Source organism: Heterodontus francisci, unplaced genomic scaffold (assembly GCF_036365525.1).
Source record: "Heterodontus francisci isolate sHetFra1 unplaced genomic scaffold, sHetFra1.hap1 HAP1_SCAFFOLD_128, whole genome shotgun sequence".
Taxonomy (NCBI): domain Eukaryota; kingdom Metazoa; phylum Chordata; class Chondrichthyes; order Heterodontiformes; family Heterodontidae; genus Heterodontus; species Heterodontus francisci.
The window spans coordinates 952,703-969,597 of NW_027141423.1; positions in this window are offsets into that span (position 1 = coordinate 952,703).

The following is a 16,895-nucleotide window of genomic DNA, read 5'->3' on the forward strand; positions in this document are numbered from 1 at the left end:
AGCGGAGACATGGGCCGGTGGGTCCGATACCATTGGCGAACTCGCTGTACAATGTGTCTTTGGGGATCCTGCCATCTTCCATGCGACTCACATAGCCAAGCCATCTCAAGCGCCGCTGACTCAGTTGTGTGCATAAGCGGGAGATATTGGCCGCCTCCAGGACTTCTGTCTTGGAGGTGCGGTCCTGCCACCTGATGCCAAGTATTCTCCGGAGGCAGCGAAGATGGAATGAATTTAGACGTCGCTCTTGGCTGGAATATTATACCGGAATATTATACCCTGTGTATTAGTGATGACATCCAATTTAACTATGAACTGGAATATGATACCATCTGTATTAGAATAGCTAAATTAACAACTAACCGGAATAGTATATGCTGTGCATGAGAGATGACATCCAATTTAAAAATTAAACAGAATATTATACCCTGTTTGTCAGTGATGAAATCCAATTTCACAATTCACCAGAATGTTATACCCTGTGTATTAATGATGGCATATAATTTAACAGTGAATCGGAATTTAAACCCTGTGTATTAGTGATGACATCTGATTTAACAGTTAACTGGACTATTATACCCATTGTATTAGTGATGACATCTAATTTAACACTGAAACAGAATATTAAACTCTTTGTAAGAGTGATGACATCTAATTGAACTATTAACTGCAGTATTATACCCAGTGTATTAGTGATGACATCTAATTTAACAATTAACCAGAATGTTATACACTGTGTATGAGTGATGACATCTAATTTAACACTGAACGGGAGTATTCAACCCGGTGTATTAGTGATGACATCTAATTTAACTATTAACTGGACTATTATACCCAGTGTATAAGTGATGACATCTGCTTTAACAATTAACCAGATTATTACACACTGTGTATTCGTGATGACATCTAATTTAAAAATTAACCAGAATATTATACCCTGTGTGTTAGTGATGACATCTAATTTAACAATTAACTGGAATATTATACACAGTGTATTAGTGATGACATCTAATTTAACAATTAACTGGAATATTATACACAGTGTATTAGTGATGACATCTAATTTAAGAATTAACCAGAATATTGTACACTGTGTAGTAGTGATGACATCTTATTTAAGAATTAACCAGAATATTGTACCCTGTGTATCAGTGATATCATCTATTTTTCCAATTAACGGGAATATTATACACTGTACATTAGTGATGACATCTAATTTAATAATTCACTGCAATATTATACCTTGTGTATTATTGATTACATCTAATTTAACAATTAACCGGAATATTATACCCTTTGTATTCGTGATGACATCTAATTTACCAATTAACCAGAATATTATAAATTTGGTACTAGTGATAACATCAAATTTAACTATGAAGTGGAATATTATACCATACATATTAGTGATAATAGCTAATTTATCAATTAACCGGAATATTATACGCTGTGCATGAGAGATGACATCTAAGTTCACAATTAACCAGAATATTCGACCCTGTGTGCAAGTGATGACATCTAATGTCACAATTAACCAGAATGTTCTACCCTGTGTCTTCGTGATGACATCTAATTTAAAACTGAATCGGAATATTAAACCCTGTGTATTAGAGATGACATCTAATTTAACAATCGACCGGAATATTATATACTGTGTATTCGTGATGACATCTAATTTAAAACTGAATCGGAATATTAAACCCTGTGTATTAGTGATGATATCTAATTTAACAATCGACCGGAATATTATATACTGTGTATTCGTGATGACATCTAATTTAAAAATTAAGCGGAATATTATACCTTGTCTCTTAGAGATGAAATCTAATTTAACACTGGATCGGAATATTGAACGCTGTGTTTTATTGATGACATCCAATTTAACTATTAACTGGAATATTATACCAAGTATATTAGTGCTAACATCTAATTTAACAATTAACCAGAAGATTATACACTGTGTATTAGTGATGACATCAGATTAAACAATTAACCCGAATATTAAACACTGTGTCTTAGTGATGACATCTGATTTAACAATTAACCAGAATATAAGACACTGTGTATTCGTGATGACATCTAATTTAACACTGAATCGGAACATTAAACACTGTGTTTTATTGATGACATCTAATTTAACTATTAACTGCATTATTATACCAAGTGTGTTAGTGATGACATCTAATTTAACAATTAACCAGAGGATTACACACTGTGTATTACTGACGACATCTAATTTAACTATGAACTGGAATATTATACCCTGTGTACTAGTGATGACATCTAATTTTAGAATTAACGGGGATATTATACGCTGTGCATTGGTGATGTCACCTAATTTAACAATTGACTGCGACATTACACCCTGTGTATTATTGATGACATCTAACTTAACAATTAACCAGAATATTATGCCTTTGGTATTAGTGATGACGTCCAATTTAACTATGAACTGGAATGTTATACCATATATATTATTGATAATAGCTAATTTAACCATTTAGCGGTATATTATACGCTGTGCATGAGAGAAGACATCTAATTTCACAATTAACCACAATATTCTACCCAGTGTATTAGTGATGACATCTAATTTAGCAATTAACCAGAATAGTACGCACTGTGTATAAGTGATGACCTCTGATTTAATAATTAACTAGAATATTATACACTGTGTATTCGGGATGACATCTAATTTATCAATTAACTGGAATATTATACACTGTGTATTAGTGACGACATCAAATTTAATAATTAACCAGAATTTAAAACCTTATGCATTAGTGATGCCATCTAACTTATAATTAACCAGAATATTATCCCCTGTGCATTCGTGACGACATCTAATTTAACAATTAACAGGAAGATTATACCCTGTGTGGTAGTTATGTCATCTATTTTAACAATTAACGGGAATATTATACACTGTGCATTACTGATGACATCTAATTTAACAATTAATCAGAATATTATGCACTGTGTATTAGTGATGACAACTAATTTAACAATTTCCCGGACTATAAAACCCTGTGTATTAGAGATGCCATCTAACTTAACAATTAACCAGAATATTCGACCCTTTGTATTAGTGATGACACCTAATTTAACTATTGACACGAATATGAAATCCTGTGTATTCGTGATGACATCTAATTTAAATGTTAACTGGAATATTATACCCTGTGTATGAGTGATGACATCTAATTTCACAATTAACCGGAATATTATATGCTGTGTATCAGTTCTAACATCTGATATAACATTTAACCAGAATATTATCCACTGTGTATCAGTGGTGATATCTAATTTAACAATTAACTGGAATGTTATACCCTGTGTATTAGTGATGACATCTAACTATTAATTAACCATCATATTTTACCCTGTGTGATCATGATGAGATCTAATTTAACTATTAACTGGAGCGTTTTAAACTGTGTATCAGTTGTCATTCCTGTTTTAACAATTTAACAGAATATTATCCCCTGTGTATTAGGGATAACATCAAATTTAACTATTTACCAGAAAGTTATAACCTGTGTATGAGTTTTCATCTGTAATTTAACAATTAATGACGTTGTGTTTGGCCTGTGTATTCGTTATCAAGTTTATAGCAACAATTAACAGTAACTTTATTCCCTTTTTATTGACTATTAACGCCAATATAATAGAAAACAGTACCTTTACTCACTGTCTATTGGATCATGAGCCCAATGTCACCAGTAAATGTTATTTCTTACCCCATGCACTTGTTGTAAAGATCAATTTGGCAATTAACTGATATAATTACCGTTCTATTCGTTGATCAGACGTGGTTGTTCGGTGTTAATATAGTCCCTTGTGTGTGCCTCATCATTTATAAGTAGCAATATATTTTTACCTTATTCCTCGTGTGTTGCAAAGTATTTTCAACGTAACTAACACTAGCTCTGTATAGCATGCAAACGTTAAAGCCAACGTTAACAATTAATTAATTGTATTAGACAGTATATTCATTGTATTCATTGAACGATTATCTATAATGTTATTCGCCCATGGATATTTACCATATCTTGTTACAAAACTAACTGCACTGTAATGTGCCAGTGCACTGCTATCAAACACAATTTTATAAGTAATTGCAAATTTCGTTCCTACTGTAATAACTAACTGCAACCTGTATATTCGTATCATAGATTTAACAGTTAACTGTATTTGGCACTGCCTGATATAATTAATTCATTGTTGATTTAGTCGTTAACGATTGCATGATGTACAGAGCTACAAATCATTGTTAAATTGAAAATAGTATGCAATACATACCGGATCTTACATGTTTCAGTACGATCACCTCTCATTCTTTTAAACTCCAACAGTTATAGGCCTAACCTGTTCAACCTTTCCTCATAAGGTAATCTCTTCATCTCCGGAATTAGTCGAGTGACCCTTCTCTGAACTGCTTCTAAAGCAATTACATCCTTTTTCATATACAATGACCAAAACTGTACACAGTACACCAGGTATGACCTCAAAAAAGGTCCTGTACAGCAGCAGTAAATCTTCCCTACGTTTGTACCCGATTCCCTTTGCAATAAATGACAAAATTCAATTTTCCTTCCTAATCACTTGCTTTACCTGGACAGTAACCTTTCAAGATTCATATATCAGGACACCCTGATACTTCTGTCCCACTGCATTCTGCTATTTCTCTCCATTTAAATAGTGTACAACTTTTATATGCTGCCTGTCAAAGTTGGAAAATTCACATATTATACGCCTTCAGTTATTTTTTTGCCCTCTCACTTGATCTGACAATAGCTCTTTATAGACTCTTTACCTCATCTTGACAACATACTTTCTTTCCTATCTTGCTGTCATCGGCAAGGTTAGCTACCATACATTCAGTCCTTTCGTGTAAGTCATTGTCATAGATTATAAATAGTTGAGGTGCCAGCATTGATCCCTGTGGCACTCCACTAGATACAATTTGCCAATCCGAAAAAGATCCATTAATCCCTATTCTCTGCTTCCTGTTCGCTAACCAGTCCTTTATTCATACTGATATGTTACCCCTACACCGTCTGCTCTTATCTTGTGATGGAACCTTTGATGTGCCACTTTATCAAAGGCCTTTTGGAAATCCAAGTACACCACATATTTTTTTATCAACCCTTTATCAGCCTTGCTTGTTACTTCCTCGATGAACTCTAATAAATCGGTCAAGTGCGATTTCCCTTTCACAAAACCATGTTGACTTTGCCTGAAACCATTCTGATTTTCTATTTATCCTGCTATAACCTCCTAAATAATGTATTCTAGGAATTTCCCTATGAGAGATGATAAGATAACTGGCCTATAGTTTCCTGCTCCCTGTCTGCTTCCTTTCTTGAATAAAGGAATTACATTTACTCAACAGGTCTGTCAGCATCTGTGGAGAGCGAAGAAGAGTTAACGTTTCAGGTCTGTGACCTTTTATCAGAACTTCTGCAGGGTGGTTTGTGAGGAAGAACTTTCTGGTGCAGGGAGTAGTGTATTTCGAACTCGCTGCCGACAAGGGTGCGACAAGTGGAAAATATATAAGATTTCAAAAGGAAATTGGCTGTGCATTTGAGGGAAATAAATTGCAGGGCAATGGGAATAGAACGGAGGAATGGGACTGACTAGATTGGTCTCCAGAAAGGTAGCTTGGTCTAGATGGGCCGAATAGCCTCATTCTGTGCGTTAAATGACTCGAATTAATCACAACCTTATTGAACTGTGCATTAGTTATCCTGTTACATCTGTAGTAAGTGTAATGATATTCCCCAATGTATTGGTTACCATGTTTATTTTCACAATTAAAACATTATATTCTGCGTATTTGTGTTCTTATTTTACCTAAGAATTATCTGCATCCAGATTGCCCTGTGTCCTCATTGTCAAGCTCAATTCAAGGATTAAAAATAATTTTATCCCCTGTGTATTGCTTACAAAGGCCACTTTCCAAGTTAGTTTCTGACATTATTCCGAGCTTCTCTTCGCCATGTCCATTTTAACACTTAGCTGTAACATTCACAGCTGCATTGGCTCGCAAGCCCAAGTTAAATCATGAACACTCGTTGTGTACCTCTGTTCTTTGGTTACAATAAGCACTATGACAATTATTTTCTTGTATTAGCCTCTCTATTCATGATCCAATGTAGTAAGCAAGAGTAAAAATATGCCTTTGACAATTAGTTGTTGTGTCCAATTTAACAATTTGTCACCTTAAACACAGAGTATTTCAATTATCATATTTAACTGTAAAACCACTTGTAGCTTTGTACACTCTGCACTTATTGTCAAGACAAATTTAACAATTCATGAATTGTATGATAAAGTGTATTTACTATATTCCATTAAACAATTTCATTGAACAGTTAGTTACAATTATATTCCCCTCTTTTGGTCTAATTATAAAGAATTTAACAATTAACTGTAGATATATCCCCGGTGTATTGGCTGTGGATCTCTATTTAACAAGTAACAGTAGATGTATCCCCATGTGCATCGGTTGTGGTCCTCTATTTAACAGTTAACTATCTATTTACCCACTGTGTATTAATTGCAGTTCTCTGTTTAACAATTAACTGTAGATTTATCCCCTTGTGTATTAGTTGTGGACCTTTCTTTAACAATTATATCTAGATTTATCACCTGTGTACTGATTGTGGATCTCAATTTAACAATTAACTGTAGATTTATCTCCCTGTGTATCGGTTGTGGATATGACCTCGTCAGCAGACGTGGTCTCTTCAGACGACTGGCAAAGATCGGATGTCCACCAAAGCTACTAAGCATCATCACCTCATTCCACGACAATCTGACAGGCACAATTTAACATAGCGGCGCCAGATCAGACCACTTTCCTATCCTAAGTGGCGTGAAACAGAGCTGTGTTCTCGCACATACACTGTTTGGGATCTTCCTCTCACTGCTGCTCTCACATGCGTTCAAGTCTTCAGAAGAAGGAATTTTCCTCCACACACGATCAGATGGTAGGTTGTTCAACCTTGCCCGACTTAGAGCGAACACCAAAGTATGGAAAGTTCACGTCAGGGAACCCCTCTTTGTTGACGATGCTGCATTATCATCCCACACAGAACAGTGGCTGCACAGACTCATCGACAGGATTATGGCTGCGTGCAACGCATTTGGCTTAACCATCAGCCTCAGAAATCGAGCATCATGGGACAAGACGTCAGAAATGCTCCATCCATCAATATTGGCGACCAGGCTCTGACACTGGTTAAAGAGATCACCTGCCTAGGCTTAACTGTTATCAGTAAGCTGTCTATCGATGCAAAAATCAACAAGGGCATGGGAAAGGCTTCCACTGCTGTATGCAGACTGGCCAAGAGAGCGTGGAAAAATGGCGCACTGACACGGAACACAAAGGTCCGAGTGTTTCAAGCCTGTGTCCTCAGTACCTTGCCCTACAGCAGCGACGCCTGACAAGGTATGTCAGCCAAGAGCGACATCTCAACTCATTCCATCTTCATTGTCTCTGGAGAATCCTTGGCATCAAGTGGCAAGACCCTACCTCCAATGCAGAAGTCCGCGAGGCGGCCAACAACCCAGAATATACATTCTACTGAGCCAGCGGCACTTGAGATAGCTTGACCATGTGAGCTGCATGGAAAATGGCAGGATCCCCAAGGACGCATTCTACAGCGAGCTCGTCACTGGTATCAGAACCACAGGCCGTCCATGTCTTCATTTTAAAGACGCCTGCAAATGCGACATGAAGTCCTGTGACATTGATCACAAGTCGTGGGAGTCAGTTGCCATGATTGCCGGAGCTGCCGGACAGCCATAAAGGCAGGGATAAAGAGTGGTGAGTCGAAGAGACTTAGCCATTGGAAAGAAGAAAAGACAGAAGTGCAAGGAGAGATTGAACTGTGTAACAGCCCCACAACCAATTTTATTGGCAGCGCCTATGGAAGAGTCTGTCACTCTAGAATAGGATTTTATAGCCAAACAAGGTGCTGCTCCACTAACCATTGATTGATCACCTCTAGGCGTTTACCGATTGTCTCTCGAGACAAGGAGGCCAAAGAATGAAAGACTATCCCCGCTGTTTTGGCTGCGTATTGGTTGTGGATCTCAATTTAACAATTAACTAGATTTATCCCCGTGTATTGATTCTGATCTCTATTTAAAATCAACTGTAGATTTATCCCCGTGTGTATTGGTTGTGGATCCCTATTTAACAATTAACTGCAGACTAATCCCCTGTGCATTGGTTATGGATTTCCATCTAACAATTAACTGTAGATATATCCCCTGTGTATTGATTGTCTGTCTCTATTTAACAATTAACTGTAGATTTAGCCTGTGTATTGGTTGTAGATCACTATATAACAATTTAATGTAGATTTGTCACCTGTGTATTGATTGTGGATCTCTATTTAACAATTATCTGTAGATTTATCACCTGTGTATTGATTGTGGATCTCTATTTAACAATTATCTGTAGATTTATCACCTGTGTATTGATTGTGGATCTCTATTTAACACTTATCTGTAGATTTATCACCTGTGTATTGATTGTGGATCTCTATTTAACAATTATCTGTAGATTTATCACCTGTGTATTGATTGTGGGTCTCTATTTAACAATTATCTGTAGATTTATCCCCCAGTGTATTGGTTGTGGATCTCTATTTAACAATTATCTGTAGATTTATCCCCCAGTGTATTGGTTGTGGATCTCTTCTTCTTTGGCCTCCTTGTCTTGAGAGACAACGAGTAAGCGCCTGGAGGTGGACAGTGCTTTGTGAAGCAGTTGCAGACCTCCATTTAACAATTAACTGCAGATATAACCCCCTGTGTATTGGCTGTGGAACACTATTTTTAAAAAAGCTGTAGATTTATACCCTGTGTATTGGTTGTGGAGAACTATTTAACAATTATCTGTAGGTTTATCACCTGTGAATTTGATGTGTATCTCTATTTTACAATTAACAGTAGATTTATTCCCTGTGAATTGATTGTCGACCTCCATTTAACAATTGACAGTAGATTTATCAGATGTGTACTTCTTGTGGATCTCTATTCAATAATTAACAGTAGATGTATCCCCATGTGCATTGGTTGTGGTCCTCTATTTAACAATTAACTAAATATTTATCCCCCCTGTGTATTAATTGCAGTTCTCTGTTTAATAATTAACTGTAGATTTATCCCCTTGTGTATTGGTTGTGGACCTTTTTAAACAATTATATGTAGATTTATCACCTGTGTACTGGTTGTGGATCTCTATTTAACAATTAACTGTAGATTTATCTCCCTGTGCATAGGTTGTGCATTTGACCTCGACAGCAGACGTTGTCTCTTCAGACTACTGGCAAAGATCAGATGTCCACCAAAGCTACTAAGTATCATCACCTCACTCCACGACAATCTGACAGGCACAATTCAGCACAGCGGTGCCTCATCAGACCCCTTTCCTATCCTAACTGGCGGGAAACAGGGTTGTATACTCGCACCTACAATGTTTAGGATCTTCCTCTCACTGCTGCTTTCAGAAGAAGGAATTTTCCTCCACACAAGATCAGATGGCAGGTTGTTCAACCTTTCCCGACTTGGAGCGAACACCAAAGTATGGAAAGTTCACATCAGGGAACCCCTCTTTGTTGACGATGCTGCATTATCATCCCACACAGAACAGCGTCTGCAGAGACTCATCGACAGGATTGCGGCTGCGTGCAACGACTTTGGCCTAACCATTAGCCTCATAAATCGAACATCATGGGACAGGACGTCAGAAATGCTCCATCCATCAATATTGGCGACCACGCTCTGGAAGTGGTTAATGAATTCACCTGCCGAGGCTCAACTGTCACCACTAACCTGTTGCTCGATGCAGAAATCAACAAGTGCACGGGAAAGGCGTCAACTGCTATGTGCAGACTGGCAAAGAGAGCCTGGGAAAATGGCGCACTGACACGGAACACAAAAGTCCGAGTGTTTCAAGCCTGTGCCCTCAGTACCTTGCCCTACAGCAGCGAGGCCTGGACAAGGTACGTCAGCCAAGAGCGACATCTCAACTCATTACATCTTCATTGTCTCTGTAGAATCCTTGGCATCAGGTGGCAAGACCCTATCTCCAATGCAGAAGTCCGCGAGGCGGTCAACAACCCCAGAATATACATCCGACTAAGCCAGCGGCGCTTGAGATGGCTTGACCATGTGAGCTGCATGCAAAATGGCAGGATCTCCAAGGACGCATTCTACAGCGAGCTCGTCACTGGTATCAGAACCACAGGCCGTCCATGTCTTTGCTTTAAAGACGCCTGCAAACGCGACATGAAGTCCTGTGACATTGATCACAAGTCGTGGAAGTCAGTTGCCAGTGATATCCAGAGCTGGCAGACAGTCATAAAGGCGGGGATAAGGAGTGGAAAGTCGAAGAGACTTAGCCGTTGGAGGGAAAAAAGACAGAAGTGTAAGGAAAGAGCCAATTGTGTAACCGCCCGGACAACCAATTTTATTGGCAGCGCCTGTGGAAGAGTCTGTCATTCTAGAAATGGCCTTTATAGCCAATCCAGGCACTGCTCCTCATGCCATTGATTGATCACCTCTAGGCGCTTATCGAATGTCTCTCGAGTAAAGGAGGCCAAAGACTGAAAGACTATCCCCTCTGTTTTGGCTGCGTATTGGTTGTGGATCTCGATTTAACAATTAACTCAATTTATCCCCGTGTATTGATTCTGATCTCTACTTAGCAATTAACTTTAGATTTATCCCTGTATATTGTATGTGGATCTCTGTTTAACAATTAACTGTCGATTTATCCCCTGTGCATTGTTTGTGGATCTCTATTTAACAATTAATTTTAGATTTATCCCCGGTGTATTGTATGTGGATCTCTATTTAACAATTAACTGTAGATTTTTTCCCCTGTGTATTGCCTGTGGAACACTATTCAAATAACAGCTGTAGATCTATCCTGTGCATTGGCGTGGATCTCTATTTCATAATTATCTGTAGATTTATGTTTTGTGTATTGATTGTAGACCTCTATTTTACAATTAACAGTACATCTATCCCCCTGTGTATCAGCTAAATATCCCTGTTAAAAAATTCACTGTAAATTTATTCACTGTGAATTGATTGTGGATGTCTATTTAACAATTATCTGTAGATTTATCCTGTGTACTGATAGTTTATCTCGGCTTAATAATTAACTGTGGATTTAACTCCCTGTGTATTGGTTGTGGATCTCGATTTAACAATTAACAGTAGAATGGTCCCCTGTGTACTAATTATAATTATCTATTTAACAATTAGCTTCAGATTAATTTCGTGCATTGGTGTGGCTTCTATTTAACAATTAACTGTAGATTTATTACCCGTGTATTGTTTGTGGGATCTCTATTTAACAATTAACTGTCGATTTATCCCCTGTGTATTGATTGTTGATCTCCAGTTAACTGTTAACTGTAGTTTATCTCTCTGTGTACTTGTTTGGATCTCTATTTAACAAATACCTGCAGATTTACTCCCCCACCCCCCACCACCACTGTGTATTTGTTGCGATCTCTATTCCAAATTAACATTAAATTTATCCACCGTGTATTAATTCTGGATCCGTATTTAACAATCAACTGTAGATTAACCCCCTGTGTAATTGTTGTGGACACCTGGTTAACAATTAACTGTAGTTTTAGGCGCAGAGCATGGGTTGTGGATCTGAATTTAACAATTAACTGTATTTTATCCCCTGTGTATTGATTGTGGATCTCTAGTTTACTATTGACTGTAGATTTATCTCCTGTGTATTGCTTGTGGAGCTCTGTTTAACAATTAACTGTAGATTTATCCTGTGTAATGGTTGCGGATCTCTATTTAACAATTAACTGTCGATCTATCCCCCTGTGGATAGGTTGTGGTCCACTATTTAACAATTAACTGCAGATGTATCCTGTGTATTGATTGTGGATCTGCATTTAACAATTAACTGTAGATTTATCGCGTGTATTGACTGCGGATCTCTATTTAACAATTAACTGTAGATTTATCCCGTGTATTGATTGTGGATCTCTATTTAACAATTAACTGTTGATTGATACTCTGAGCATTTGTTTTTGGATCTCTATTTAACAATTAACAGTAGAATGGTTCCTGTGTACTAATTGTAGTTATCTATTTTTAACAATTAACTCCAGATGTATCCCCTGTGTGTTGGCTTTCGTCCTCTTTTTAACATGTAACCGCAGATTTAGCCCATCTGTGTATTGGTTGTGGTGAGCTATTTAATAATTATCTGTAGATTTAGCCCCTGTGTATTGTTTGTGTACCTCTATTTAACAATTAACTGTATATTTATTCCACTTTGTATTGATAGTGGATTTCACTCATGCGATAATGATCAGTACTCACAGAAAGAAAGAACCCAGACTCTATCCCCAGCCTGTGCTCAGAGAGCTCCTTTCACTCATGTGGTAGTGAGCAGTACTCACAGAATAGGAAGTCATCAGGCTCCATCCCCAGCCTTTGTTGAGTTCCCCCCTACTCTACCCTCTGTTCACTATGGGTGATCGTACATAACGGTGATATGTATGAAGACTCTATTTATCCATCTCCTTTATCACTATCATTGTGTCAGCCCTTTTCAATGTGTGTGATTTGGGAACCAGGCAGAGCACTGTGCTCACTCAGGTACTCCCAGACTGACTGCAAGTGAGAGAGATGGAAATTAGATGGACAGAATTCAAGGTACGTATAGAGTATGGCAATGAGCCCCATACGCCGGTCCCAGGAAAACCCCAGGCTCGATCCTCAGTCTGTGCAGAGTGAGCTGATCTCACATGATATGGTACTGAGCTTCACACAGAGCACACGAAGGTCCCAGGCTCCATTCACAGCCTGTGCTGAATGAGCACCGAACCCAACATATATAAACTAAAGCTTAAGAGCTCAGAACAAAGCAGCTGAATGCTCAACAGCCGGAGAGAAACAGTGACAAAAAAAAAACAACAGTGACGTCAGAGGAGAGCTGCAAGGTGATTGGTTGGTTGGTTAGTGCATTTAAATAGCTGTACAAAAATAAGGGGAACATTTTTTTTGTTGAAACAAAACACCTCTGGTGATAAGGTCAGTACGACCAAAGTGTTTTTTTAAGGACTTTAGATTGGAGTGGGAAGAACAAGGCCCCTAGTGTAACTGCTATTTTTGAATTAAGGAAATAACTAATTAATCTAAAGATAAGTCATGACAGGAGAGCTCAGTTTCGTGGTATGCTCCTCCTGCGCTATGTCGGGAATCAGGGATGCTCCCGGTGTCCCTGACAACCATGTATGCAGGAAGTGTATGCATCTGCAGCTACTGAACATCCGCATTACGGAGCTAGAGCTACGGGTGGATTCACTGTGGAGCATCCGCGATGCTGAGGACATCGTGGATAGCACGTTTAGTGAGATGGTCACACCACAGGTATCGGCTGCACCGGCAGAAAAGGGGTGGATGACCAACAGGCGGAGTAGTAAGCGCAGGCAGGTAGTGCAGGAGTCCCTTGTAGCCATCCCCCTCTCACCAGATATACCTCTTTGGATACTGTTGGTTGGGGTGGGGGATGACCTCCCAGGGGAAAGCAGCAACAGCCAAGTTCGTGGCTCCATGGAGGGCTCTGCTGCACAGCATGGAATCAAAAGTGGTGGTAGAGCTATAGCGGTAGAGGGGTCTTTCATAATGGGTGCAGATAGGCGCTTCTGTGGCCACAAATGAGACTCTAGGAATGTATGTTGCTTGCCTCCCTGGTGCTAGTGCCAAGGATGTCTCGGAGCGGCTGCAGGGCATTGTGAAAGGGGAGGGTGAGCAGCCAGACGTCGTGGTCCATATTGGTACGAACGAAATAGGCAGGAAGAAATATGAGGTCCTGCAAAGTGAATATAGGGAGTGGGGCAAAATGTTAAAAAGCAGGACCTCTAGGGTTGTAATCCTAGGATTACTCAGTGACCTCTCAGTGCTTTTATCTATTGTGATACTGAGCCCTACACAGTGAGCAGGAAGATCCCAGGCTCCATCCCAAGCCTGTACAATGTGAGCTGTTTTTACCGATTGTGATACTGAGCCCCACACAGTGAACAGGAATATCCCAGGCTCCATCTCCGTCCTGTGCTGTGTAGTACTGAGCTCTATGCTCAAAGAGCAGACGAGCTCCAATGCCCTTCCCCGACCGATGCTGAGTTGGCCCCCTGCTCTATTGTATGTTATCTGGGGATGATCTTATCTCGCTGAAGAATGTATCGAAGGCTCGGCTCCTCAATCTCCTGCATCAATACAGCCGCCCATCCAACTTGCTGGTGCTTCATGTGGGGTCAGAAACAGGACATTCTGCTCAGTCAGGAATTCCCAAACTAACTGCAAGGCAGTGAGGCGGCAATTAGACTCACACAATGAGAGGTCCCCAAGCAGTATCACAGCCAGAACATCGTCCATCTTGAAGTGGGACATTCCACTCAGTTAGGCACTTTCAGACAGTCTGGTAAATAGAAGGAGAGAGAGAGAAGCAGCAAATAATTGCTTAAACTGGGATGCGTTCCGTGTGGCAGTGGGACCCACCCAGGCACAGAGTACAGGAAGAGCCCAGGCTTGGGCCAAGTGAATTGCATTCCTCGTGTTTGACACAGCCTCACATAGAACAGTAAGATCCCAGGCTCCATCCCCTGCCTCTGCTCAGAGAGCTGTTCCCACTCATGTTTTAGTGAGCAGTACACACAGAACAGGAAGACCCTAGTTTCAATCCCCAGCTTGTGCTCAGACAGCTGCTCTCACTCATGTTTTAGTAAGCAGTACACACAGAATAGGAAGATCTCAGGTTCCATCCCCAGCCTGTGCTCAGAGAGCTGCTGTCACTCATGTTTTAATGAGCAGTACACAAAGAACAGGAAGACCCCAGTTTCCATCCCCAGCTTGTGTTCAGAGAGCTGCTCTCACTCATGTTTTAGTAAGCAGTACACTCAGAATAGGAAGATCTCAGGTTCCATCCCCAGCCTGTGCTCAGAGAGCTGCTCTCACTCGTGGTAGTGAGCAGTACGCACAGAACAAAAAGGCAAGGAACCTGTGCCGAGTTGTCATGTTCCTGCACCCTCTATTATCAGGGAGTGATCTAACCTCACTGCGGAGTGCAAGGAAGACTCGAGTTCTCGATGCCCTGCATCATCCGTTTTGATTGTGTGCGATGTGGGGACAGGCGCGGAACATTCAGCTCAGTCAGGAATTCCCATACTAATTGCAAGACACAGGGGCAGCAATTAGAACCAAACAATGAGAGGTACATAGCCAGTGACAGACTGGGCTACACACACAGAACAGGAAGATCCCAGACACCATCCCCACCTCAAAAGATTGCATCATAGAATGATAAAAGGACAGACGGCGGCCATTCATCCACTCGTGTCCATGCTATCTCTGTCAGAGCCACATAGTTTGACTTGGTCCCTAGTACTTTCTCCATTGGCTTCAAACATTTTTTTTAATCTTCAGGTAATATTCCCATTCCCTATTGATAGCCACGATTGAATCTGCCTCCATCACACTCTAAGGAAGCTCCATCCTCAGCCTGTGCTGTGAACTGATCTCAGGAAGTGTGGCACTAAGCACCATACAGAGAACACAGGAAGATCCCAAGCTCCATCCCAGGCCTGTGCAGAGTGAGATGTTTTTTCAGAGGTGTTGGTACGGAGCTCCACAGAGCAGGAAAATCCCAGATTCCATTCCTTGCATGTGCTGAATGAGCACCTAACGCAGCATATATAAACTGAGTCTGCTTAAGGGCTGAAAACAAAGCAGCTAAATGCTCAGACAGTCGGAGAGGAACAGTGATATCATGGGATAAATATTTACACAGTTTCAACCTGTTCCGAAACACTCACTCACGTGTTTGTTATATTAAGTTCGAATTCATCTACAATCCACATAACTGCCAAACCTGACTACATTTTCTGTGAGAAATGATTTTAGTTTGTCATGGAGCAGTCAGTAATTGGTTCATTGGACGCCTGATTTCCTCACAAAAGAAACCTGCTCTGAGATCCTCAGCTTACATCACCCTATTACTTCCAGTCGGTTAAATACAACAGCATCAATAGAACACAATATAAAGGAGGGACACATAGAACAATCCAAAAATGCAATCCTTATCACTTCAAACATCAAACCGTCTGATTGGACAACTTTAAGAGGTGACGCTGAGACGGCTAAAACTGACCTGTTTAACTGCATGGGTCAGGATCAATAATGAAAATTCAATTCCCTGCAGTCGGGCAACAAGTTACTGCTTCTCAGGAAAAGAAAAACATGGTTATTTTTAGAGATAATGTTTCACGAAATGAGAACTTATTCCAACATCGTTCTTTATGCAGCTGAATAATGGTAATGATTTATATATCTGAGTTAGTGACTGCATGGAGAACCCTTTCTACTGGAACAGTGTCAGCTCAGAAATAGATTCTCATCTGTGTACCTGTGGCTCAAAGCAATTCCACAAATCACATAAATGGAAATCACATTGCCACAAAGAAGACACTGTCCACAAAGCAACTCGAGAGAATTCTCCATCACAGGTTATGAGGAAGTGTCCAGAAAGTACCATTAGAAAAATCCAAACTTTAAAAAAAAGTTACAATGGAGAATTATTTGTCCATTTAAATGATTAGGGCCTGTCCACATTTCTTCAGAGAAATGTCAATTCAAACAATAAATCATTAATCACCTGCAGAACAATCACTATCCAATTATTTAAGGATTGACCATAAATCAGGTACAGAGCAATCACTATCCAATTATTAAAAGGACTGACTATAAATCACCTACAGAACAATCATGATCCAATTATTAAACGGCTGACCGTAAATGACATACAGAACAATCGCCATCCGAATAACATGGAA